The sequence below is a fragment of the Rhinoderma darwinii genome, unplaced genomic scaffold, assembly GCF_050947455.1.
Source record: "Rhinoderma darwinii isolate aRhiDar2 unplaced genomic scaffold, aRhiDar2.hap1 Scaffold_126, whole genome shotgun sequence".
Lineage (NCBI taxonomy): Eukaryota > Metazoa > Chordata > Amphibia > Anura > Rhinodermatidae > Rhinoderma > Rhinoderma darwinii.
The window spans coordinates 102613-129545 of record NW_027461958.1 but is presented as its reverse complement, the minus strand read 5'-3'; positions in this window follow the sequence as shown (position 1 = coordinate 129545).

The window sequence follows — 26933 nt, the reverse complement described above, 5'->3', positions numbered from 1 at the left end:
TTTTTTGGTCACTTTGCCCTACAAATATTGGAATAAAAAGTGATCAAAAAGTCGCACCTATCCAAAAATGGTACCTATAAAAACTATAGCTTGTCTCGCAAAAAACAAGCCGTCATATAGCTCCGTCGACAAAAAAATTTAAAAGTTATGGTTCTCACAACTTGGCGACAGAAAAAATACATTCGTTTTACAAAAGTAATTTTATTGTGCAAAAAGTTGTAAAACATAAAAAAGTTCTGTAAATTAGGTATCGCCGGAATCGTACTGACCCTCAGAATAAAGTTAACATGTAATTTATAACGCATGGTGAACACTGTATAAAAAAAATCTAAAAAAGCTGTGCCAGAATTGCGTTTTTTTGTTTACCTGGCCTCCCAAAAAATAGGATAAAAGGTGATCAAAAAGTCGCATGTACCCCAAAATGGTACCAATAATCGCTACAGCTCGTCCCGCAAAAAAACTGCCCTCATACCACTACATCTATGAATAAATAAAATTAGTTATGGCTCCAATAAGTCAGGAAATAAACAATATGCAGTTGTGCCCAAGGGGAACATTTCTTCTGTTTCAAGAGGCGATTTATCAAGAATCTAAAATTAGGGAACCAGGAAGGGGAGGGTCCAAATATATCTGCTGGAAGCGAGAGTGCCCGTATTATACCAGGACAACATTTCACAGCAAAATTCCCCAAACTGCAAAGGTGCGGAGTGTGGGCCAAAAGGGGCATAAGAAAGGACGCCATATATCAGTGCGACACTGGCCTGTGCAGAAAGGATTGCTTCACAGCGTAACACACATTTATGGATTATTTTATTGTTTTTTTACCCCATTATTATACCCCCTGATTATGCCCCTGATGTACTCTGCCCAGCTCACATATGCCCCACATTATAAACGGAAACACCAGTAAGACTCCAAACAAAACTATTACCAACCAAATTCCACGCTCCAAAAGCCAAATGGCGCTCCCACCCATCTGAACCCTACAGTGTGCCCAAACAACAGTTTCCTTCCACATATATGGCATCGTCATACCCGGGAGAACCCTTTTAATAATTTTTGGGGTGTGTGTCTCCAGTGGCATAAGCTGGGCATGACATATTTGCCACTGAAATGGCATATGTAGGGAAAAATATCAATTTTTACTTTGCACCATCCGCAGCGCAATAATTTATGGAAAAGACCTGTGGGGTGAAAATGCTCACAACACCCCTTAGTAAATGCCTTGAGGGGTGCTGTTTCCAAATGGAGTCATTTCTCAGGGGTTTCTTTTTATTATTTCACATCTGAGACTCTGCAATTGTGATCCAATACTTTATAAATCGCAAAATTAGGCCTCAATTTCGCATGGTACGCTTTCACTCCTGAGCCTGGTCGAATGTCCAGGCAAAAGATTAGGGCCACATGAAGGGTGTTTCTAAAACCAGGAAACCCAGCATAATAATTAGAGAGCAGTCTTGTTATGGTGGCACAAGCTGGGCACCACATATTGGCATATCTATGGGGAAAAAAAAATCCCATTTTCACTCTGCAACATCAAGTGCACACTAATTTCTACAAAACACCTGCAGGGTTAACATGCTCACTACACCCCTAGGTAAATGCATTGAGGGGTGTAGTTTCCAAAATGTGGTCACTTCTGGGGGGTTTCCACAGTTTTGGTCCCACAGGCGCCCAGAAACCAATCCAGCAAAATCTGCATGCCAAATGGCGCTCCTTCCTTTCTGAGCCTTGCCGTGTGCCCAAACAGCAGTTTATGACCACATATTGCCGGGTATTGCTGTACTCAGGAGAAATTGCTTTACAAATGTTGGGTTCTTTTTTTCCTTTATATGTTGAGAAAACAAAAAAATTTGCGGTAAAGCTACATCTTATTGAAGAAAAAGGATTGTTTTTATTTTCACTGCCCAATTCTAATAAATTCTATGAAACATCTATGGGGTCAAAATGCTCACAATACACCTAGATGGATTCCTCAAGAGGTGTAGTTTCCTAAATGGAGTCATTTTTTGGGCGTTTTCATTGTTTTGTCCCCTCAGGGGCTTTGCAAATGCGACATTGACTCCTCAAACCATTCCTGCTAAATGTGATCTCCAAAAGCCAAATAGCGCTCTTTCCATTCTAAGCCCTGCCGTGTGTCCAAACAGCCGTTTATTACCACATGTGGGGTATTGTTTTACTCGGGAGAAATTGCTTTACAAATGTTGTGGTGCTTTTTCTCCTTCAGTCCTTGTGGAAATGAGAAAAAATTAGCTTTACCTACATTTTCTTTGAAAAAATGTAGATTTTTATTTTCAGGGCCTACTTCCAATAATTTCTGCAAAAAAGCTGGGGAGTCAAAACGCTCAGTATATCCCTAGATAATTTCCTCAATCGGTGTAGTTTCCAAAATGGGGTCACTTGTGGGGGATTTCCACTGGTTTCTCCCCTCAGGGGCTTTGTAAATGTGACATGGCCTCCGCAAACCATTCCTGCTAAATGTGAACTCCAAAAGCCAAATGGTGCTCCATCCCTTCTAAGCCCTGCCATGTGTCTAAACAGCCGTTTATTACCACATGTGGGGTACCGTTTTACTCGGGAGAAATTGGTTTACAAATTTTGTGGAGCTTTTTCTCCTTTAGTCCTTGTGGAAATGAGAAAAAATTAGCTAAACCCACATTTTCTTTGAAAACATTTAGATTTAATTTTCACGACCTGCTTCCAATCATTTCTGTAAAAAACCTGTGCGGTCAAAATGCTCAATATACCCCTAGATAATTTCCTTGAGGTGTGTAGTTTCCCAAATGGGATCACTTTTGGGGGATTTCGCCTGCTTTGGCACCGCAAGAGCCCTTCAAACCTCACATGGTGCCTAAAATATATTCGAATAAAAATAAGGCCCCAAAATCCACTAGGTGCTACTTTGATCCTGAGGCCGGTGCTTCAGTCCAGTAGCACGGTACGGCCACATGTGTGATATTTCCTAAAACTGCAGAATATGGGCAATAAATATTGAGTTGCATTTCTAAAGGTAAAACTTTCTGTATTATAAAGAAAATTGGATTAAAAATTAATTTCTGCAAAAAATATGAAATTTGTAAATTTCACCCCTACTTTGCTTTAATTCCTGTGAAAAGTTTAAAGGGTTAAGAATTTTTCTAAATGCTGTTATGAATACTTTGAGGGGTGAAGTTTTCAAAATGGGGTGACTTTTTTGGGTTTCTAATATATAAGGCCCTCAAAGCCACTTCACAAGTGAACTGGCCCCTGTAAAAATAGCTTTTTGAAATTTTCTTGAAAATGTGAGAAATTGCTGCTAAAGTTCAAAGCCTTGTAACGTCCTAGAAAAATAAAAGGATGTTCAAAAAATGATTCCAATCTAAAGTAGACATATGGGGGATGTTAGTTAGCAACAATTTTGTGTGTTATAACTGCCTGCAGAATAAAGTAACGTTAAAACCAAGCACACCATTGTTTTTCTTGTGAAATTCTCGGTAAGTTTGATGTGTCATATGACCCTCTTCCCATTGAAAAAACTAAAGTTGGATACAAAATGGCCGACTTCAAAATGGCCGCCATGGTCAACACCCAGCTTGAAAAGTTTCCCCCCTCCCATATACTAATGTGCCACAAGCATGAAGTTAATATCACCAACCATTCCCATTTTATTTAGGTGTATCTATATAAATGGCCCACCCTGTAGATTCCTGTTTATATTCCAGATACGTTCATACCATTTTAGACAATGAATCTACAGTACATATCACAAACTTGTGGTGAAACAAGATCTTTAAAAAATCTGCTAGAAGAAGGAATTGGATTAGGAGTATTAGCCAAGAAATAGGCAGAATACTTACTGATAGAATTCCCTATTGTTCCCATATTCCATGGGATGCCAAAAATCCATAAGTTTGCATGGTCTTGGGTTATCTGTGACGTAGTTGGCTAGTACCCCTGCAAACCGGCCTGCTGGTACTACTGTCAGGGGCCTGGCCACAAAAGTAAAATAAACTGGGCAGCCGCCGCTCATCAAGGTTATGATCAGAGGTAATTGGTTTGTAGAAAGGAATGGGACCCATGCAGGGACCAGAAGCAGCGGCCTGCTCTGCAACTTGGTGAGTGACTCTGTTTTAAAGCAGTAGATTCAGTTTAATTATTTTTTTTATGTTGCCCCTTCTCTCCCACCTTCCCACCGGTCTCCCTCACCTTCCCCTCCTGAGATGCCTGTCAAGCGTCATATCCACTCTGGCCCAACTCCCGCCTCGGCCACCTCCCGTTCTCTTAGCCTACTCCTCCGCCCGCTCACAGAGTCCCTGACACTTTGCGTCCTGCTCCCCTCCCACGACTTTCCATTGCCACCTCTCCAAATCCCCTAATAATGGGGGACCCAGATGTATTTCCTCAAATGGAATTCCACTGACTGTATGAGGCCCAGAAATTTCTGATGGTGACCCTACCTGCATACCACATATTCCGGCAATCAAGGCAGTGGAATTCCATTTGAGGAAATACACCAGGTATTCCAAATGTCTACAAGAATTTCTTTTAATGTCAGTGGAGTATCTGCGCTCACATAATTTTTTCTGCCTTGATAGTTTTATTTTATTGCAGACAGAAGACGCCCTGATGGGGTCAAAATTCTCCCTCTCCATGGACAATTTGTTTATGACATGGTGGGAGAACAACATTTTTTCAGCCAATAATCCCTTTTACAAGTGGATTGTGTGGGATGGACGCTACATCGACGATCTTTTTTTTGTTTAGGGGTCATGATGTGGTGTCTGTACCACCATTTATGGAATACAATAATACCAATACATTTAATTTACAATGTTACAGGCTCTGCATCCATGGATTCTGTTACCTTCTTCGAGATTACGTTACAGGGGAATTGTAATACAGAAAAGGAAACATTTTGTGAACCCTCTTCGGGCACTACAGTCACCCAGCTCACACCATCTAGGCAATACCTACATGGGAATTTATAAGATCTAGGATAGCCTGCTCAAATGACAAGACATTTCACAACCAATGTATAAATATTGACCGTGGATTACATTTTACAGGATATTAACAATTGATGTTAACCCCTTAATGACCAGGCCATTTTGTGCGTTAATGACCAAGGATTATTTCTTGTTTTTTTACGGTTGCACTCCAAGAGTCGTAACTTTTTTTTTATTCCGTCGACATAGCCGTATATGGGCTTGTTTTTTGTGGGATGAGTTGTATTTTGTAATTGTACCATTTTTAGATGCTTATAATATATTGATTAACTTTTATTAACTTTATTTTAGGAGAGAATTGAAAATAAACAGCTATTCCAGCATTGATTTTCACGTTATAAATGTACGCCGTTTACTATGCAGTGTAAATAACATGTTAACTTTATTCTATGGGTTGGCACAATAAGGGGGATACCAAATATGTAAAGGTTTTATATGTTTTCCTACGTTTGCACAATAAAAAGCCTTTTAGAAAAAAATTACTTGTTTTTGCATCACCGCATTCCAAGAAACGTAATTATTTTTTTTTCCTTCAATGTGGCCGTATGTGGGCTTGATTTTTGCGGGCCAATGTGTAGTTTTCATTAGTACTATTTTGGAGTACATAGGACTTATAGATTAACTTTTATTTAATTTTTTTATGGTGAGAATGGGAGAAAAGAGAGAAATTTGCCGTTGTTTTTTTTGCGTTTTTTTTGGACGCCGTTCATCCGGTGGTTTAATTAATGTGTTCATTTTATTGTTCAAGTCGTTACGATCGCGGGGATAACATATATGTGCATGTGTTATTTGTTTTGACACTTTTACTAAATAAAACCACTTTTTGGTTTTATTTGATTTTGACTGTAATTTTTTTTTTCACAAACTTTATTTAACTGATTCACTTTTTTTTTTTATCCCACCAGGGGACTTCACTATGCGATCTGCTGATCGCATATATAATGCTTTGGCATGGCCTAACAGGCATTTGCTGAAGGCAGACCTGGGGGTCTTTGTTAGGCCCCCGGCTGCCATGGAAACCCGACGGCGACCCGCGATTTCTTTGCGGGGGCGCCGATGGGGTGACAGAGGGAGCTCCCTCCCTCTGTCAAACACATTACATGTCGCTGTCACTATTGACAGCGACATTTAATGGGTTAAACTGCCTGAATCGGATCGCGTGGGTACAGTGTCAGTACCCGTGCGATCACAGGACGGATATATCCGTCCTCCTGCGCAAACTACCAGCTGCAGAGGACGGATATATCTGTCCTTCGGCGTTAAGAGGTTAAGAAGGGCATCAAAACAAAGGACACAAGAATCCATCTTGTTTAATAATAAATACTGAAGCACGAGAGATCAATTACCAGTTTCTTCAACGGCATAGAGCCAAACGTTTGGAGAAATTGTGGGTAAAGGCTGCCCTTGGGTCACCTAGAGGATGAGATCTCTTAGTTACATCATACCTCCCAACTTTCAAGTATCACAAAGAGGGACAATATTTTTCTTTTAAGCCACGCCTCTAATCCCACCCAATCCCCGCCCATACACACCCGATTCAGCTCACACAGTATCATGCTCCCATAGTGCCTCCCACACAGTATAATACCAAATAGCTGCCACTACACAGTATAATGCCCTCTACCTGCCTCCATACAGTATAATGCCCATACAGATGCTCCCATGCAGTATAATGCCCAAACAAATTTCTCCATACAGCATAACGCCACATAGCTTCCCCCATACAGCATAAAGCCCCCCTACAGCATAATGCCTCAATAGCCTCCCCATACAGTATAATGACCCCATAGCTGCTTCATACAGTATAATGCCCCCCTAGCTGCCCTTATACAGTATAATACCCCCATAGCTGCCCCTAGGGCCAGTGCCCATATATAAAGTGCCAGTGCCCTCTCAATAGTGCCACGGTGCCCATGTAGATAGTGCCCCTATATAGTGCCACAGTTTCCATGTTGATAGTGCCACCACCCTGTAGAAAGTGCTATCCCCACCCTGTAGACAGCGCCATTGCGACTACCTCTAGAAGCGGAATCCCCAGCCAGAGCATAGGCCGGGGATTCAGCTCCTAGAGGGAAGCCCTGATGTTACTGTCCATATATGGACAGTAACGTCAGTGGATACTCCTTGAGCGAACCCCCGTTGCCGACTCTGGCCATGGATTCCGCTCCAGGAGGAGCCACTAATGTCAATCGGCAACTGATCATTGGCAACGGGGATTCTGCTCAAGGAGTAGCCACTAATTCTGAAGCAGGAAACTATCAGCTCCCTGCTTCAGAATTAGTTCAGAGCGGAGGGAGCTCCTCCGCTCGCCGATGACTCGCCAGCATCGTTGCTAACCTCCACTTCAGAAATTTCTGGACTACTGAGCTAAAAATCATGAACAGACCAAAAGTTTTACGGACACATTACAAAATCAAGAGTAAGGCCCCATGCTCACGACCGTAGATTTAGTCCGGAATTACGGACCCATTCCTTTCTATGGCCATAGAAACCTTCCGTAAAAAATAGGACATGTCCTATTTTTTTTATTTTATGGGCCACGGTCCTATACTTTATAATGGGAACATGGTCCGCAAATGCGGATGACTGTCCGCAGCCGTGCGTGGGTGTAATCACGGGAACGGTCGTGTGCATGGAGCCTCAGTGATAATAAAGAGCATAACTAACACCTTTTATAAGTGATCACACGAGTTGGATAGTTGGAAGAAGAGTACGGGCACAACTGAAGTTGAATTCAAAAACGATTATAGTAAGGGCCTGTTCACATCAGTATTGGCTTTCCATTCCGGTGTCCGTCGGAGGTTTCCGTCGGGTGAACCCCGCAACGGAAAGTCAAACTGAAATTACAGCTTACGTTTCAGTTGACTGCGCTATTAATTCTGTTGGAAAAACGGAAACCTGCCATAATTGTGACGAACGGAAACCATTAGCAATGTTTCCATCACCATTGATATCAATGGGGACGGAAACGGAAACTGTGGTTTCCGTTTGACTTTCCATTGCGGGGTTCACCCGACGGAAACCTCTGACGGAACCCCGGAACGGAAAGCCAAAGCTGATGTGAACAGGCCCTAAGGCTTCTTTCACACTAGCGTTTCTATACGTTTACCTCTCTTCCATCAGAGGAAGAGAGGATCGATATGTTAAACGGAAAGCAACAGTTCCATTAGAATTACCATTGCTTTTAATGGTAATTCTTTTGTATCAGTTGCTTTCCATTTGTCTCCGTTCGCTAAGTTTCCGTTTTTTTTAAAGGAAACAAAAGTGCAGTCTGCCGAACTTTTATTTCCGTTCAAAAGAACGGAAACCTAGCGAACGGAGACAAACGGAAAGCAACTGATACAAAAGAATTAACATTGAAAGCAATGGTAATTCTAATGGAACCGTTGCTTTCCGTTTAACATATCGATCCTCTCTTCCTCTGACGGAAGAGAGGTAAACGTATAGAAACGCTAGTGTGAAAGAAGCCTTAGGGCCTGTTCACATCAGCCTAATACAACTAAAATATTAATAATTCTTAAAAAAAAAACCCCACTGAGCTTTGAACCAGCAACCTTCCTAACATAAGGCAGCCAAGTTGACCACTACACTATAAAAGCCATCATACTTAATAACTGCGAAACAGTTGTAGTTGAAGGTTCATTCAATATTGACAGGCACTTTGTCAATCCATCCTGCCGGCACTATCTGTCTGCTGCGTGTGGGTGGTGACTGGTCAGAGACTCACAGTCAGACTGGCTGCCATTGCTGCCACATGCACTGTGAGTGACTGTGAGACTCACCTGTCACAGCCCCGCTTGTAGCTTTCCCACGATAATTAAGCACATGAAAGCTACAAGCGCAGCTGTGGCTGGTGAGTCGGATACTCAATCCACCCGCAAAGTAGCACTGTGCCCGGGGAGCCCTCGGCGAGCGGAGGAGCTCCCTCTGCTCCTCCGCTATGTACCAATTCTGGAGCAGGGAGCTGATGGTTCCCTGCTTTAGAATTATTTTGACAGCGGGACATACCCCCGGCCGCCCGGGACAGCGGGACACCGCCTGGAATCCGGGACTGTTCCGCTGAATCCGGGACGGTTCGGAGGTATGGTTACATGATGTCACCAAGTCTTTTCTACAGTATCGCTAACAACAAAACTTGACTTTCCCAAAAAGTTTTTTATTTTTTAAAAAGTACTTACGATATCGATGCGTTTATAAAAATTGTACTAAGCATCATGTAATTTATGCCATTAAATGCAAACAATGTGATCGCGTGTATGTACGGATGTAGCCATCTTTATCTTGACTCGGATAACTTGCTGCAGCGTGATATCACACAACAAAAGTCATTAAAAAGTCATTGAAAAAACACTGCCACTGTGTATTTAATGCGTTGAAAGTCAAGATAAAGCCGGCCACATCTGTAGGGCGCACGATTAGAAAGTTCAAAACGCGCATTGTAGAACACATTTCAAATACAAAAACAAAAAAACACTAATGCCTCCCGGTGCAGAAAAACACTTCTTAGAAACACATAATGGTAATTTTTAAAGCTTATGGGGAAATGTATTAACCTTTCTACGTCAGTTTTCTAAAAGAGGGCTTTCCAAAAGGTGGCAGAGTGACAGCAGCTCTACAAATTTATAATAATTTAGACCTGGCGTAAACTATCATCGAAATCTCCGCCTGCTAATAATTGACAAAAATGTCACTATGTGGAGCGTAGCAAGGTAGAGGCCCATGCCAGGCTCCTCTCCATCCCCTCTATCGGACAATTAAATAAAAAATGAATGCTCACCTCACCACTCCTCTTCTGGTCCCCTCATGTTCTCTCCGCAGCCTGCGGCTCATACAATGCACTGATGACGTTGAGTGCTGTGTCGCATATAAAGGACCTGACGCTGCTCGGTGTCAGTGTATTGTATGGGCAGCAGGGAGCCTTAGGGGATCAAGGGGGAAGAAGAGAAGCGGAGAAAAGATTATACTTATTTTTTATTTTACATTATGTCCGATGGGTAGGGGGAATGGATGGAGCATGGTCGCGGTCGCTGCATAACGATTGTGGCGCACGAACGGCCGAAAGATGTGACACATTTAATAAATGTGTTGCATCTTACTCCAACTTTCTTTATATTAACCCCTTCCCTCTTTAGCCACTTTTGACCTTCCTGACAGAGCCTCATTTTTCAAATCTGACATGTTTCACTTTATGTGGTAATAACGTTGAAATGCTTTCACCTATCCGGGCGATTCTGAGATTGTTTTCTCGTGACACATTGGACTTTAAGATAGTGGTAAAATTTGGTCGATACATTCAGTATTTAATTGTGAAAAACACGAAAATATAGTGAAAAATTGCAAAAATTAGCATTTTTCTCAATTTAAATGTATCTGCTTGTAAGACAGGCAGTAATACCACACAAAATTGTTGCTAATTAACATCCCCCATATGTCTACTTTAGATTGGCATCGTTTTTTGAACATCCTTTTATTTTTCTATGACCTCACAAGGCTTAGAACTTTAGCAGCAATTTCTCACATTTTCAAGAAAATTTCAAAAGGCTATTTTTACAGGGGCCAGTTCAGTTGTGAAGTGGTTTTGAGGGCCTTATATATTAGAAACCCCCAAAAAGTCACCCCATTTTAAAAACTTCACCCTCAAAGTATTCAAAACAGCATTTAGAAAATGTCTTAACCCTTTACACATTTCACAGGAATTAAAGCAAAGTAGAGGTGAAATTTACAAATTTCATATTTTTTTGCAGAAATAAATTTTGAATACAATTTTTTTTATAACACAGAAGGTTTTACCAGAGAAATGCAACTCAATATGTGTTGCCCAGTTTCTGCAGTTTTAGGAAATATCCCATATGTGGCCGTAGCGTGCTACTGGACTGAAGCACCGGCCTCAGAAGCAAAGGAGCACCTAGTGGATTTTGGGGCCTTATTTTTGTTAGAATATATTTTAGGCACCATGTCAGGTTTGAAGGGCTCTTGCGGTGCCAAAACAGTGAAAATCCCCCAAAAGTGACCCCATCTGGGAAACTAGACACCTCAAGGAAATTATCTAGGGGTGTAGTGAGCATTTTGACCGCACAGGTTTTTTACAGAAATTATTGGAAGTAGGCCGTGAAAATTAAAATCAACATTTCTTCAAAGAAAATGTAGGTTTAGTGATTTTTTTTCTCATTTCCACAAGGACTAAAGGAGAAAAAGCATCGCAAAATTTGTAAAGCAATTTCTCCCGAGTAAAACACTACCCCACATGTGGTAATAAATGGATATTTGGACACACGGCAGGGCTTAGAAGGGAAAGAGCGCCGTTTGGCTTTTGGAGCTCAAATTTAGCAGGAATGGTTTGAGAGGCGATATCACATTTACAAAGCCCCTGAGGGACAAAACAGTGGAAACCCCCCACAAGTGACCCCATTTCGGAAACTACACCCATTGAGGAAATTATCTAGGGGTATAGTGAGCGTTTTGACCCCACAGGTTTTTTGCATAAATTATTGGAAGTAGGCTGTGAAAATGATAATCTAAATTTTTTCAAAGAAAATGTAGGTTTAGCTAATTTATTCTCATTTCCACAAGGACTGAAGGAGAAAAAGTACCGTAAAATTTGTAAAGCAATTTCTCCCGAGTAAAACAATACCCCACATGTGGTAATAAACGGTTGTTTGGACACACGGCAGGGCTTAGAAGGGAAAGAGCGCCATTTGGCTTTTGGAGTCCACATTTAGCAGGAATGGTTTGCGGAGGCCATGTCACATTTACGAAGCCCCTCAGGGGACAAAACAGTGGAAACCCCCCACAAGTGACCCCATTTTGGAGACTACACCCATTGAGGAAATTATCTAGGGGTATAGTGAGCGATTTGACCCCACAGTTTTTTTGCAGAAAATATTGGAAGTAGGCCCTGAAAATAATAATCTAAATTTTTTCAAAAAAAATCTAGGTTTAGCTAATTTTTTCTCATTTCCAGAAGGACTGAAGGAGAAAAAGCACCACAAAATTTGTAAAGCAATTTCTCCCGAGTAAAACAATACCCCACATGTGGTAATAAACGGCTGTTTGGACACACGGCAGGGCTTAGAAGGGAAATAGCACTATTTGGCTTTTTGAGATCACATTTAGCAGGAATGGTTTGCGGAGGCCATGTCACATTTGCAAAGCCCCTGAGGGGACAAAACAATGAAAACGCCCAAAAAGGGACTCCATTTAGGAAACTACACCTCTTGAGGAATTCATCTAGGGGTGTAGTAAGCATTTTGACCCATAGATGTTTCATAGAATTTATTAGAATTGGGCAGTGAAAATAAAAACAATCCTTTTTCTTAAATAAGACGTAGCTTTACCGCAAAATTTTTTGTTTTCTCAACAAATAAAGGAAAAAAAGAACACAACATTTGTAAAGCAATTTCTCCCGAGTACGGCAATACCCCATATGTGGTCATAAACTGCTGTTTGGGCAAACGGCAGGGCTCAGAAGGAAAGGACCGCCATTTGGAGTGCAGATGTTGCTGGATTGGTTTCTGGGCGCCTGTGGGCCCAAAACAGTGGAAACCCCCCAGAAGTGACCCCATTTTGGAAACGACACCCCTCAATGCATTTACCAATGGGTGTAGTAAGCATTTTAACCCTGCAGGTGTTTTGTAGAAATTAGTGTTCACTCGATGTTGCAGAGTGAAAATGGGATTTTCTTCCATAGATATGCCAATATGTGGTGCCCGGCTTGTGCCACCATAACAAGACAGCCCTCTAATTATTATGCGGTGTTTCCCGGTTTTAGAAACACCCTACATGTGGCCCTAATCTTTTGCCTGGACATATGACAGGGCTCAGGAGTGAAGAGTACCATGCGGAGTGGAGGCCTAATTTGGTGATTTACAAAGTATTGGTTCACAACTGCAGAGGCTCAGATGTGAAATAATAAAAAGAAACCCCTGAGAAGTGACCCCATTTGGAAACAGCACCCCTCAAGGCATTTATTAAGAGGTGTAGTGAGGATTTTCACCCAACAGGTCTTTTCCATAAATGAATGCGCTGCGGATGGTGCAAATTAAAAATTTATATTTTTCCCTAGATATGCCATTCAGTGGCAAATATGTCATGCCAAGCTTATGACACTTGAGACACACACCCCAAAAATTGTTAAAAGGGTTCTCCCGGGTATGACGATGCCATATATGTTGAAGGAAACTGCTGTTTGGGCACGCTGTAGGGTTCAGAGCCGAGGGAGCACCATTTGGCTTTTGGAGAGCGGATTTTGCTTGGTACTAAATTTGTTTGAGTATTGCTGGTGTTTTATAATGTGGGGGTACATGTAAGCGGGGCGGAGTATATAAGGGGCATAGTCAGGTGGTATGAAAAAAAAATAATAATCCATAGATGTGTGTTACGCTGTGAAGCAATCCCTTCATCACAGGCCAGTGTCGCACTGATAAATGGTGTAATTTCTTATCCCCCTTTTGGTCCACACTCTGCACCTTTGTAGTTTGAGGAATTTTGCTGGGAAAGTGTTGTCCTGGTATAATACGGGCACCGTCGCTTCCAGCGGATATGTTTGGGCCCTCCCTTTCCTGGTTCCCTAATTTTAGGTCCTTGATAAATCGCCTCTTCAAACAGAAGAAATGTTCCCCTCGGGCACCACTGCATATTTTTTTATTTCCTGACATATTGGAGCCATAACTAATTTTATTTTTCATAGACGTAGCGGTATGAGGGCTGGTTTGTTGCGGGATGAGCTGTAGTTATTATTGGTACCATTTTGGGGAACATGCAACTTTTTGATCACCTTTTATCCTATTTTTTGGGATGCCAGGTAAACAAAAAAATGCAATTCTGGCACAGCTTTTTTCGGTTTTTTTATACAGCGTTCACCATGCGTTATAAATTACATGTTAACTTTATTCTGTGGGTCAGTACGATTCTGGCGATACCTAATTTATAGCATTTTTTTATGTTTTACAACTTTTTTCACAATAATATTACTTTTGTAAAAAGAATGTATTTTTTTTCTGTCGCAAAGTTGTGAGAACCATAACGTTTTAATTTTTTTGTCGACGGAGGTGTATGAGGGCTTGTTTTTTGCGGGACGAGCTATAGTTTTTATAGGTACCATTTTTGGATACGTGCGACTTTTTGATCACTTTTTATTCTAATATTTGTAGGGCAAAGTGACTAAAAAACAGAAACTCTGGTAACGTTTTTTACGTTTTTTTTTACGCTGTTCACCGCGTGCAATAAATACAATATTTTGATACCTCAGGTCGTTACGGTCGTGGCGATACCAAATACATATGGTTTATTATTATTTTTCAATAATAAAGGACTTGATAAGAGTAAAAGGGGGATTGTGTTTTATTTGATTACTTGAAACTTTTATTGTTTTCAAACTTTTATTTTTTGCACTTTTTTTTACACTTTTTTTTACACTTTTCTTCAAGTCCCACTAGGGGACTTGAAGGTCCAACGGTCAGATTTTTTTTTTTCTAATACATTGCACTACCTATGTAGTGCAATGTATTAGATCTGTCAGTCATTCACTGACAGCAAGCCGATTAGGCTTCGCCTCCCGGCGGGGCCTAATAGGCTTCCGTAATGGCAGAGCAGGAGACCATTGTGTCTCCTGTTGCCATAACAGCAGTCGCCAGTCCCGATTGCCTGTCAGGGCTGGCGATCTGCTAGTAACCGCTACGATGCAGCAATCGCTTTCGATTGCTGCATCGAAGGGGTTAATGGCAGGGATCGGAGCTAGCTCCGGTTCCTGCCGTTACAGGTGGATGTCAGCTGTACAGTACAGCTGACATCCACCGCTGATGACGCCGGATCAGCTCCTGACCCGGCGCCATCTTGCCGGCAGCTACGGAAGCCGATCAGGCTCCGCCGCCGGGCGGATCTTGACCGGCTTCGGTGCTAGGCAGACCGGGAGGCCAGTATTAGGCCTCCGGTTGCCATTGCAGCCACCGGAATCCCGGCAATTTCATTGCTGGGGCTCCGATGAGCTGCAAACACCTTAAGTGCAGCGATCGCGTTTTAGCGCTGCACTTAAGGGGTTAATGGCGGGGATCGAAGCTAATTTCGGTCCCCGCCATTACAGTCGGATGTCAGCTGTAAGATACAGCTGAGATCCGGTGATGATGGCATCGACTCAGTTTCTGAGCCGGTGCCAAACATTTGACGTACATGTACGGCATTTTGCGGGAAGTCAATGCTTTCCATGACGTACATGTACGTCAAATGTCGGGAAGGGGTTAAGACTGGCATATGAAATGCCATCTTAATAAATTCCCCCCAATGTTTTTATGGCCTTGAAGTAGTGAAGAAACCAAAGACGGGTGGATATTGGAGAAGACACTTCCTGAATAGGGAGGCGTTCTGCGATCTGCAGCTTCATACAAGATTCCCGAATGGTCTTAATTGGAGGAATGATCTGTTATATGTTTACTTAAGTGCAATAACACTTAATACACAATGTATATATCAACGACATAGCATAATAGTCATTTTCCTCTCATAATATGCAGCTTGACGACTTTAAGATGGCGATTTGTTTTTAAAATATTGCATATTTAAATATGGTGCTAAACTCCTGTTAAATAAAGATTCAGCTTCTCCCCTACTTGAGTAGCTGTGCAGCACCTGCACGAACTTGAGAATGTGCCTCTCTGGTCATGTGATCACAGGTCCTGCACACATAACACAACAGCACTACACAAACTATCTATGCAGTTTGGTCACTAGATGGCAGCAAAGCACTAAAATGATATACACATACATGTTTACATAGGCGGCATACACGTTTACATAGGCGGCATACATGTTTACATAGGCGGCGCGCTTGGTGCTAAATTTCTAAATAAAAACACATCAAAAGAAACATAAACACATCAACTATCAATTTGTAATCCATGCCCACCTGTGGCGGCTGCTACGGATATCCTCACCATTGTGGTCGGACAGTCTGAAGGTGACAGTGGAGAGGATTATTTTCAGACACTTCTACACTGGTTTGGACTGGTTCACTGGTTTCCCAGTTTGATCGGCTGCTTGTCTCATTTGAATTAAAAACCACCTGAGCTCAGGACAAGGGGCAAATAACAGAAATAGTCCCAGAAAAAGTCTCTCTTCACCTGCAGCAAAATAGACAAAGTGGTTCCCCCCATTCCTCACACTGGCCCCAGATGAAACTGCTATGGCGAAACTCCACTGACTTTAGAACCTAGCGCAACAGCCCCAGATACCAAACCGTACCATGCCGCCACAAGAGAAGGAGCAACGGGGACCACAGGTGGTGGGACCTCACACTGCACCAAAGCCTCTCTAACACCAGCCAGTAATTGAGCCACTACCTGTCCCAAATCAGACACAGTCAAGCTGGGGGGCTCCTGACTATGGTGTGAGCAGGGCTCAGGAAGCCTTGACCTCCTAGCTAGTCTTGACTTAGGGATTAGTGGCATATCCCTGAGCACCCCTGATGGGAAGTCTATAACTTAACCTTTACCTAACAATGTCCACCACCCCAGTCTCTTCTGTTCCATGGGAGGTTTCTGTCCTCCCTGAGGTCACCTCAGGAACAGGACGTATGTTACGTCCATGGCCGGGGGTCGTCGTTCTGACTTACCTCTTGACGATCCCGGCCATGGACGCTTCTCTTCTCGGCGTGTACTCCCTCCAGGGAGACGGCGACGGCGGCACTCTCTTCCGGGTCCTCGGACTGTGTACCGCAGGGCGCCCACGCATGCACGGCCTTAAAGGGCCAGTATGCGTCAAGCTGCCTTACATCAATTATCAGCCCAAATGGCTGCTGGACTATAATAAGGGGACAAAAAATAGAAGAGAATATCCAGAATCCCAGAATATTGTGGTTGGGGGGCCACACGGTGCCGTCCTAGTAACTAAACCAAAAACAATGAACCAAAAAACTATCCAGGACAAAACAAGCACTCATCTGAGTAAGAGAATTCAGATATTGATATATAAAAAATAAATATATCTATAGATATTGTGATATAAAATTAGTTTAATTCATAGAAAAAAGGGAAAAGTAGCAAACAAATTCCCACAAAATTCATATACAATAATAGAATACAATTTAAAAGCTACCTGGCCAGGGATAATTATGGGTATATATCGATATAAGCATAAATATGCTAAATGAGATACAAAAAGATATATCGGCAAGGTACATATAACAAGTTACAGCCTAGGAGGGACAGTAAATTCAAACCTGTCAGAACGGCAAAATTGTTAAGCACATCCAGGAACCAATATAAGTACGGTAAAGTAGAGTGAGCAAAGAGAATATAAATGATCCACAATGATTTTCCGCATACTCATCTATTGTGTGTACATCAGTCCATAGATGGTCTTTATCATTCTTGAAGTTTCAGTGCAACTTAACAGCCACATGTATCTGACCTTAGAATCGTATTCTTGGTCACTTCGATTCCTTCAAGCAGGCGGATTCCTGATTATACAGAGTGGATTTCTCCCTTGCTTCCTTGTCCGTAACAGGATGGGTTAATTCCCGGGTACAGGTGAATTTAAGGGCTGTTGTAGCGTGCATGCAAAGTTCTTGCTTCAAGTTTGAAACAGCCAATTGATATCCTCTAGATCAGGGGTCTCAAGCACGCGGCCCGCAGCCGCATGCGGCCCCTGGGGCTGTCGGCTGCGGCCCGCGGGACACAGAGCCGCTAGTATCGGCTCTGCTCCGAGACAATGGAATTCCCTGACATCGCTGTCCACATCTGAACAGCGATGTCTGGGGCTTCCCCAGAGCCGCGGGCAGAGCGCTAGTACAGGCTCTGCTCCGGGACTCTGTGGAATTCCCTGACATCGCTGCCCATATATAGACAGCGTGTCAGGGTCTTCCCCAGAGCGGAGCAGAGCGCTGGTGTCGGCTCTGCTCCTGGACTCTGTGGAATTCCCTGACATCGCTGTCCACATATGAACAGCGATGTCTGGGGCTTCCCCAGAGCCGGAGTCCCGAGCAGAGAGCTGGTGTCGGCTCTGCTCCGGGACGCTGCGGAATTCCCTGACATCGCTGCCCATATGTGGACAGTGTGTCAGGGTCTTCCCCAGAGCGGAGCAGAGCGCTGGTGTCGGCTCTGCTCCTGGATTCTGTGGAATTCCCTGACATCGCTGTCCACATATGAACAGCGATGTCTGGGGCTTCCCCAGAGCTGGAGTCCCGAGCAGAGCGCTGGTGTCGGCTCTGCTCCGGGACTCTGTGGAATTCCCTGACATTGCTGCCCATATGTGGACAGTGTGTCAGGGTCTTCCCCAGAGCGGAGTCCCGGGCAGAGCTTTATTATCGGCTCTGCCCCGGGACTCTGGGGAAGCCTCTGACATCGCTGTCCATACATCGACAATGATGTCAGGGGCTTCCCCAGAGCAGGAGTCCCAGTGATGTCAGGAGCCCAGCTGGAGTCCCAGGAAGATTCTACTAGCGCTCTGCCCGGGACTCCAGCTCTGGGGTTGCCCCTGACATCTCTGTCTATATATGGACAGTGATGTCAGGAACAGAGCTGGAATCCCAGGCAGAGTGCCAGAAGCGACTCTGCTCCGGGACGCCAGCTCTAGGCAAGCCCCTGACGGCACTGTGGCAGCATCTGCGGAGGGCACTGCGGCAGCATCAACGGAGGGCACACTGCGGCAGCATCAACGGAGGGCACACTGCGGTAGCATCAACGGAGGGCACACTGCGGCAGCATCTACGGAGGGCACACTGCGGCAGCATCTACAGAGGGCACACTGCGGCAGCATCTACGGAGGGCACACTGAGGCAGCATCTACGGAGGACTCTGCGGCAGCATCTACGGAGGACTCTGCGGCAGCATCTGCGGTGGACTCTGCGGCAGCATCTGCGGAGGACTCTGCGGCAGCATCTGCGGAGGACTCTGCGGCAGCATCTACGGAGGACTCTGCGGCAGCATCTACGGAGGACTCTGCGGCAGCATCTGCATTTAGCGACACTTAAACTGGATTGTTGAAATAAGCACGTGGAGAAATATCTCAAATTTTAAACCTAGCGGTATTATTATAGTAATGTAGTGTTATAGTAGTTCAAATAACTAATTGATTAACAATAATTTTGTATTGTATCAAATTTGAAAGTAATGCGGCCCGTCAACTTCCCATTTTTTCTATATGCGGCCCACTTACCCTGCCGAGTTTGAGACCCCTGCTCTAGATGTTATGTCCCATAACTCATAAGTAGTAGAGGTTAAGAATCTCAAGTCCAGGGACCCAATAAGGAGATACCAGCCAAGCAGTGGCGTAACTACCGCCGTAGCAGCCGTAGCGACTGCTACAGGGCCCGCGGCATGAGGGGGCCCGTGTCGCCCGCCGGCACGGTCCCCCACCATGGCCGCAGGCTCCGCTAGCAGCCGCTATGGCTGCTACAGCGGGACGCCACTGAACACTACGGCAGAGCAGGGAGGTATCTCCCCGCTCTGCCATTAAACAAAAGACATGTATCCCCTATCCACAGGACAGGGGATACATGTGTGATCGCTGGCAGCGATAGGGAGAACGGGGGACTGAAAGTCCCCTGAAGTTCTCCATCGCAAACCTCGGACTTCCAGGGTCTGTGTTGGCAGCTCCGTAGAAATGAATGGAGCGCCGGTCGCGCTTGTGCGCATGCGTGACCAGCGCTCCATTCATTTTTATTGAGCTGCCGACACAGACGCTGGAAGTCAGAGGTTAGTCATGGAGAACTTGGGGGACTTTCAGTCCCCCGTTCTCCCTATCAATGCCAGCGATCACACATGTATCCCTTATCCTGTGGATAGGGGATGCATGTTATTTGTAGGACACACTATAGGTCGTATTTTTTTTTTTGGGGGGGGGGCGCTGTATGGCGTTCCCTGCAGGGGGGGCTGTATGGCGTTCCCTGCAGGGGGGGGCGCTGTATGGCGTTCTCTACAGGGGGACTGTATGGCGTTCTATACAGTGGGGGCTGTATGGCGTTAGCGCCATACAGCCCCCTCTATAAATAACGCCATACAGTCCCCCTGTAGATAACGCCATACAGTCCCCCTCTGTAGATAACCCCATACAGTCCCCCTCTGTAGATAACGCCACACAGTCCCCCCTGTAGATAACGCCACACAGTCCCCCCTGTAGATAACGCCACACAGCCCCCCCTGTAGATAACGTCACACAGTCCCCCCTGTAGATAACGCCACACAGTCCCCCCTGTAGATAACGCCACACAGTTCCCCCTGTAGATAACGCCACACAGTCCCCCCTGTAGACAACGCCACACAGTACCCCCTGTAGATAACGCCACACAGTCCCCCCTGTAGATAACGCCACACAGTCCCCCCTGTAGATAATGCCACACATTCCCCCCTGTAGATAACGCCACAAAGTCCCCCCTGTAGATAACGCCATACAGACCCCCCTGTAGATAACGCCACACAGTCCCCCCTGAAGATAACGCCATACAGCCCCCTCTGTAGATGACGCCATATAGTCCCCCCTGTAGATAACGCCATACAGTCTACAGGGGGGGCTGCATGGCGTTATCTACAGGGGGGGCTGTATGGCGTTATCTACAGGGGGGCGCTGTATGGCATTATCTACAGGGGGGCTGTATGGCATTATCTACAGGGGGGCTGTATGGCGTTATCTACAGGGGGGGGCGCTGTATGGCGTTATCTACAGGGGGGGCTGTATGGCGTTATCTACAGGGGGGGCGCTGTATGGCGTTATCTACAGGGGGGCTGTATGGCGTTATCCACAGGGGGGGCTCTATGGCATTATCTACAGGGAGATTGTAAAAAAGGCACTATCTACAAGGGGGGCGGGTTGTGTGACACCCAGGGGAGGGGGGGCCCCAGTCAAAAGTTTGCTATGGGGCCCAGTCTTTCCTAGTTACGCCGATGCAGCCAAGGTAGTAGGTAACAAGCCAAGCGTGGTTTGAGGCATGGAGTTTACAGGTAACCACGCCTGAGCAAAACGGTGTGATGACGTCTCTCACCACCGTGCATACGTCTTACGCGTTTCATCCCAGCTGGGACTTCATCAGAGACAGGAAATCATGTTCACGATAGTACCTGTTTATATAGCACAGGTATTTAAAGATACATTGTCAATTTCAATAACTCGATCGTTTACATGCAGTCGAATATTGGGAATAAACTGCAAGTACAGATTAAACAAATGTACAATACATCTTAAACCATTTTTAGAAAGGTAATCATAATAAAGAATCATTTCATTAGAAAATATTACCAGGATTGCCAAAAGCAGATACGACCAAAAATTAATGACTTTAATTAAGATGCTAATGTCATTATCCTGGAGAGAGAGGCATCACTCGCCCTGAAAAATAATAAAAAGATAAATAAAGAAATAAAGAAACAAGAAAAAGAAAAAATAAGAAAAAGAAAACAAGAAAAAAAAAGGGGAGGGAAAGAAAAAATATGAGAAAGAGGCAATAAAGAAAGAAACAAAAAAATCCCAAACATATTGCGAGTAGCGATATTCCGTTTCCTTTATAGCTCACAGAGATATATATTAAACAGAGTGTCACAAATTGGTCAGACATCAACTAGATCCAAAGAATAATATTGTAAGTGAGAGATGGAGATGTGTCCTGAGATGGTTAATACATCTGAAAAAAGAAGGGGGCAGATACACATTATGAGCCGGCTATAGGGAAGAGGATCTCTTTTCTCTCCATTTCCATATATGTATAAATCCATCAATTGAATATGCTCAAGAGTGAACATTTTTATTCCCTCCATTTCAATGTACGAATAAGGTCATTAGTTCAATATAGGGAAGAACTGAGGAGGTAAAGAGTGTATCTCCATCTTTACAGTTTCAGAATATAAATAAGGTTATTTCTATAGTATGGATAAGGATGAGTGAGTGCAAGACCACTCAGCTGCTGGTAACAGCCCACCGAGCGGATATCGAACCCACCCATACAAAGTCCAGGAAAGAACCAAGAAAGAGATACAGTATACTACGTAATGATCGCAAAAGGGGACCGGGCAGGTCGGCAGGGAGTAGGTCAAGGGCCAAAAAATGACCATCGACCGAGTCCCCACCGTCCTGAGCAGGGATCCAAGAAAGAAAAAGAACCTCGGAGAAAGAAGAATCCATAACAGATACATAAGCCCAATCATTTCAGAGGAACATGTTAAATTTGATCTCATTATTTAGCCCCCTAGGGGATAAAGTCCCCAGGGTGTATATCCACATGGTTTATTTTTGGAGTAATAGTTTATTTCTATCTCCACCCCTCCAGTCTTCATGTAGCTGGTATATCCTCATAAAGAGTAAACCCTTTGGGGATTGTTGATGATGGGACTTAAAATGGACTGCCCACTGGTTCCTTGCCTGAGCGTTGTTGTATACCCTAGTTTGTCTTGCTAAAGGTCTCCCAGTGTTTTCCAGTTCCCAGTGTTACCCGTTCCTGCTGCCTGTACCCTGTATCCCGTGCTATCGTCACCTGCTGTGAAAGTCAAGTCGTGTCTTACCGCTGCATCTGCGACATCACCTGCTGTGAAAGTCAAGTCGTGTCCCTGCCACTGTCTACATTGCCTCAGGTACCCGTTCAGAACTATAGACATGGTTTTGTACCTTGTTGGCCAGCTGCTACCCCGCTACGCGGTACGGCCCTGTGGGTCCACATCCTGCGCCGTGACAACGTAGAAGAATATTTATCACCGCTTAACTGCAGTAAGTCTGCTCAATCTTTATTAAAACCATAAAGCAGTACAAAATGTAAAAAAAATGCAGCTCACCAAAAGACAATTAGGATACAATGTAAGCGTCGTCTTTACCAAATCTGTACTTTTATCAATGAGAAAGGTTAAAACAACAAGCAATAGACAGACGACAATTACAGAGAGAGAAGAAAACAATTTGAATGGTCGGGCATTACAGCGAGGTAGCAGAGTGGAGGGAGTTAGCGGTCAACTACTCAGAAAATGCCTGAGATTACCTCAACAATCGGCAGAGTTGCTGGATTCTGAATATCAGTGAATGTGGCCAAACATTTAGATTTGTACCGGGGAATTGTAGACTTCCAATGTCTAGGCACAACCTAGTCTGAATAAATGGAGGAGAACCTTCTTCTGGAAAGAAATAGATCTGGAGAGAATGGAGCGGAGAGGGCATGTTCAAAGAGAGCATTTATTGCCAACCAAAATGGTGCGATGTGCCTACAATCCCATCAGATGTCAGTAAGCGTACCTACCATTCCCCCACAGCTCCAACATGTCTCCAAACACTCCATGGGTAAAGCCCATGGAGGACCACCAGGACTCCTGAACCAACATGTATGTAAAAGTTTTTCTAGTTTTGCACAATAAAAACACTTTTTAATTTTTTTACAAAATAATTTGTTTTTGTGATGCTGCATTCGAAGATGAACTGCATAGTTTTTTAACTAATCTGGTCCCCATGGCAGAAACATGTCTTTCCATCTGGCACCTCCAGCAGACTCCTTTCAGTCCAGTTTGATTTATTTTACCTCAGAGTTCCTCTTTTTCCCTTTTTTTAATTTCTTCTCTCCCCCTTTTTTTTAACTATTTCTAACAGGGGCTGTGCAGGATTAGAAAAATATGGCTGCTTTCTTCCAAAAACAGCACCACACCTATCCACAGGTTGTATTTGGTATTGCAGGTTTGCTCCATTGAAGTGAATGGTAATGAGATGTAATACCACACACAACCTATGGAAAGGTGTGGTGCTGGTTTTTGGAGAAAGCAGGCAAGTTATCTTATCCTGGAGTACTCTTTGTCATGGATTGTTCTTGTGCGGAGATGCTCCCTGCATTATCCCTTTTCCTTTATGGCCATTGATATGTTCTATTCAGCTTTATGGCCTCTGTGGTAAGTACACTGCCAGTCATTAAAGGGTTAACACTTCAGACCACTGTGGGTGATGTCACAATGAACGAGGCGGCAGTGGTAAGAAATTCCTGCAGTAATGATGATGAATGCACTGATGTCATAAATACAAATGTTTATGACATAAAGAAGATTCCACATTAGAAGGTTTTACTGCCACATTCAGCGCCATATTGGATGGGACTGAGGACCTTGAGCTTGACTTCCCCACCAATGCCGACCTGATGTAATTTGTAGGTTCTATCAGGGAAACCCTTCACCCCAGACCACTTCTTCATCACAGTGATGCCATCCTCTTCATATTGTCTGTAATAGAGGGTGTTTTCCAGCAGGAGATCCCCCCCTATTAGCCAGAGCGGAGACAGGTGCTACAAGGAGGCATCTGGAGGACCCCTCTGGAGGACCCGTCTCAACCGAGCATCGCCCATTCATTTCAATTTCATTAACTGCTATGGCGAAACTCCACTGACTTTAGAACCTAGCGCAACAGCCCCAGATACCAAACCGTACCATGCCGCCACAAGAGAAGGAGCAACGGGGACCACAGGTGGTGGGACCTCACACTGCACCAAAGCCTCTCTAACACCAGCCAGTAATTGAGCCACTACCTGTCCCAAATCAGACACAGTCAAGCTGGGGGGCTCCTGACTATGGTGTGAGCAGGGCTCAGGAAGCCTTGACCTCCTAGCTAGTCTTGACTTAGGGATTAGTGGCATATCCCTGAGCACCCCTGATGGGAAGTCTATAACTTAACCTTTACCTAACAATGTCCACCACCCCAGTCTCTTCTGTTCCATGGGAGGTTTCTGTCCTCCCTGAGGTCACCTCAGGAGCAGGACGTATGTTACGTCCATGGCCGGGGGTCGTCGTTCTGACTTACCTCTTGACGATCCCGGCCATGGACGCTTCTCTTCTCGGCGTGTACTCCCTCCAGGGAGACGGCGACGGCGGCACTCTCTTCCGGGTCCTCGGACTGTGTACCGCAGGGCGCCCACGCATGCACGGCCTTAAAGGGCCAGTATGCGTCAAGCTGCCTTACATCAATTATCAGCCCAAATGGCTGCTGGACTATAATAAGGGGACAAAAAATAGAAGAGAATATCCAGAATCCCAGAATATTGTGGTTGGGGGGCCACACGGTGCCGTCCTAGTAACTAAACCAAAAACAATGAACCAAAAAACTATCCAGGACAAAACAAGCACTCATCTGAGTAAGAGAATTCAGATATTGATATATAAAAAATAAATATATCTATAGATATTGTGATATAAAATTAGTTTAATTCATAGAAAAAAGGGAAAAGTAGCAAACAAATTCCCACAAAATTCATATACAATAATAGAATACAATTTAAAAGCTACCTGGCCAGGGATAATTATGGGTATATATCGATATAAGCATAAATATGCTAAATGAGATACAAAAAGATATATCGGCAAGGTACATATAACAAGTTACAGCCTAGGAGGGACAGTAAATTCAAACCTGTCAGAACGGCAAAATTGTTAAGCACATCCAGGAACCAATATAAGTACGGTAAAGTAGAGTGAGCAAAGAGAATATAAATGATCCACAATGATTTTCCGCATACTCATCTATTGTGTGTACATCAGTCCATAGATGGTCTTTATCATTCTTGAAGTTTCAGTGCAACTTAACAGCCACATGTATCTGACCTTAGAATCGTATTCTTGGTCACTTCGATTCCTTCAAGCAGGCGGATTCCTGATTATACAGAGTGGATTTCTCCCTTGCTTCCTTGTCCGTAACAGGATGGGTTAATTCCCGGGTACAGGTGAATTTAAGGGCTGTTGTAGCGTGCATGCAAAGTTCTTGCTTCAAGTTTGAAACAGCCAATTGATATCCTCTAGATCAGGGGTCTCAAGCACGCGGCCCGCAGCCGCATGCGGCCCCTGGGGCTGTCGGCTGCGGCCCGCGGGACACAGAGCCGCTAGTATCGGCTCTGCTCCGAGACAATGGAATTCCCTGACATCGCTGTCCACATCTGAACAGCGATGTCTGGGGCTTCCCCAGAGCCGCGGGCAGAGCGCTAGTACAGGCTCTGCTCCGGGACTCTGTGGAATTCCCTGACATCGCTGCCCATATATAGACAGCGTGTCAGGGTCTTCCCCAGAGCGGAGCAGAGCGCTGGTGTCGGCTCTGCTCCTGGACTCTGTGGAATTCCCTGACATCGCTGTCCACATATGAACAGCGATGTCTGGGGCTTCCCCAGAGCCGGAGTCCCGAGCAGAGAGCTGGTGTCGGCTCTGCTCCGGGACGCTGCGGAATTCCCTGACATCGCTGCCCATATGTGGACAGTGTGTCAGGGTCTTCCCCAGAGCGGAGCAGAGCGCTGGTGTCGGCTCTGCTCCTGGATTCTGTGGAATTCCCTGACATCGCTGTCCACATATGAACAGCGATGTCTGGGGCTTCCCCAGAGCTGGAGTCCCGAGCAGAGCGCTGGTGTCGGCTCTGCTCCGGGACTCTGTGGAATTCCCTGACATTGCTGCCCATATGTGGACAGTGTGTCAGGGTCTTCCCCAGAGCGGAGTCCCGGGCAGAGCTTTATTATCGGCTCTGCCCCGGGACTCTGGGGAAGCCTCTGACATCGCTGTCCATACATCGACAATGATGTCAGGGGCTTCCCCAGAGCAGGAGTCCCAGTGATGTCAGGAGCCCAGCTGGAGTCCCAGGAAGATTCTACTAGCGCTCTGCCCGGGACTCCAGCTCTGGGGTTGCCCCTGACATCTCTGTCTATATATGGACAGTGATGTCAGGAACAGAGCTGGAATCCCAGGCAGAGTGCCAGAAGCGACTCTGCTCCGGGACGCCAGCTCTAGGCAAGCCCCTGACGGCACTGTGGCAGCATCTGCGGAGGGCACTGCGGCAGCATCAACGGAGGGCACACTGCGGCAGCATCAACGGAGGGCACACTGCGGCAGCATCAACGGAGGGCACACTGCGGCAGCATCTACGGAGGGCACACTGCGGCAGCATCTACAGAGGGCACACTGCGGCAGCATCTACGGAGGGCACACTGAGGCAGCATCTACGGAGGACTCTGCGGCAGCATCTACGGAGGACTCTGCGGCA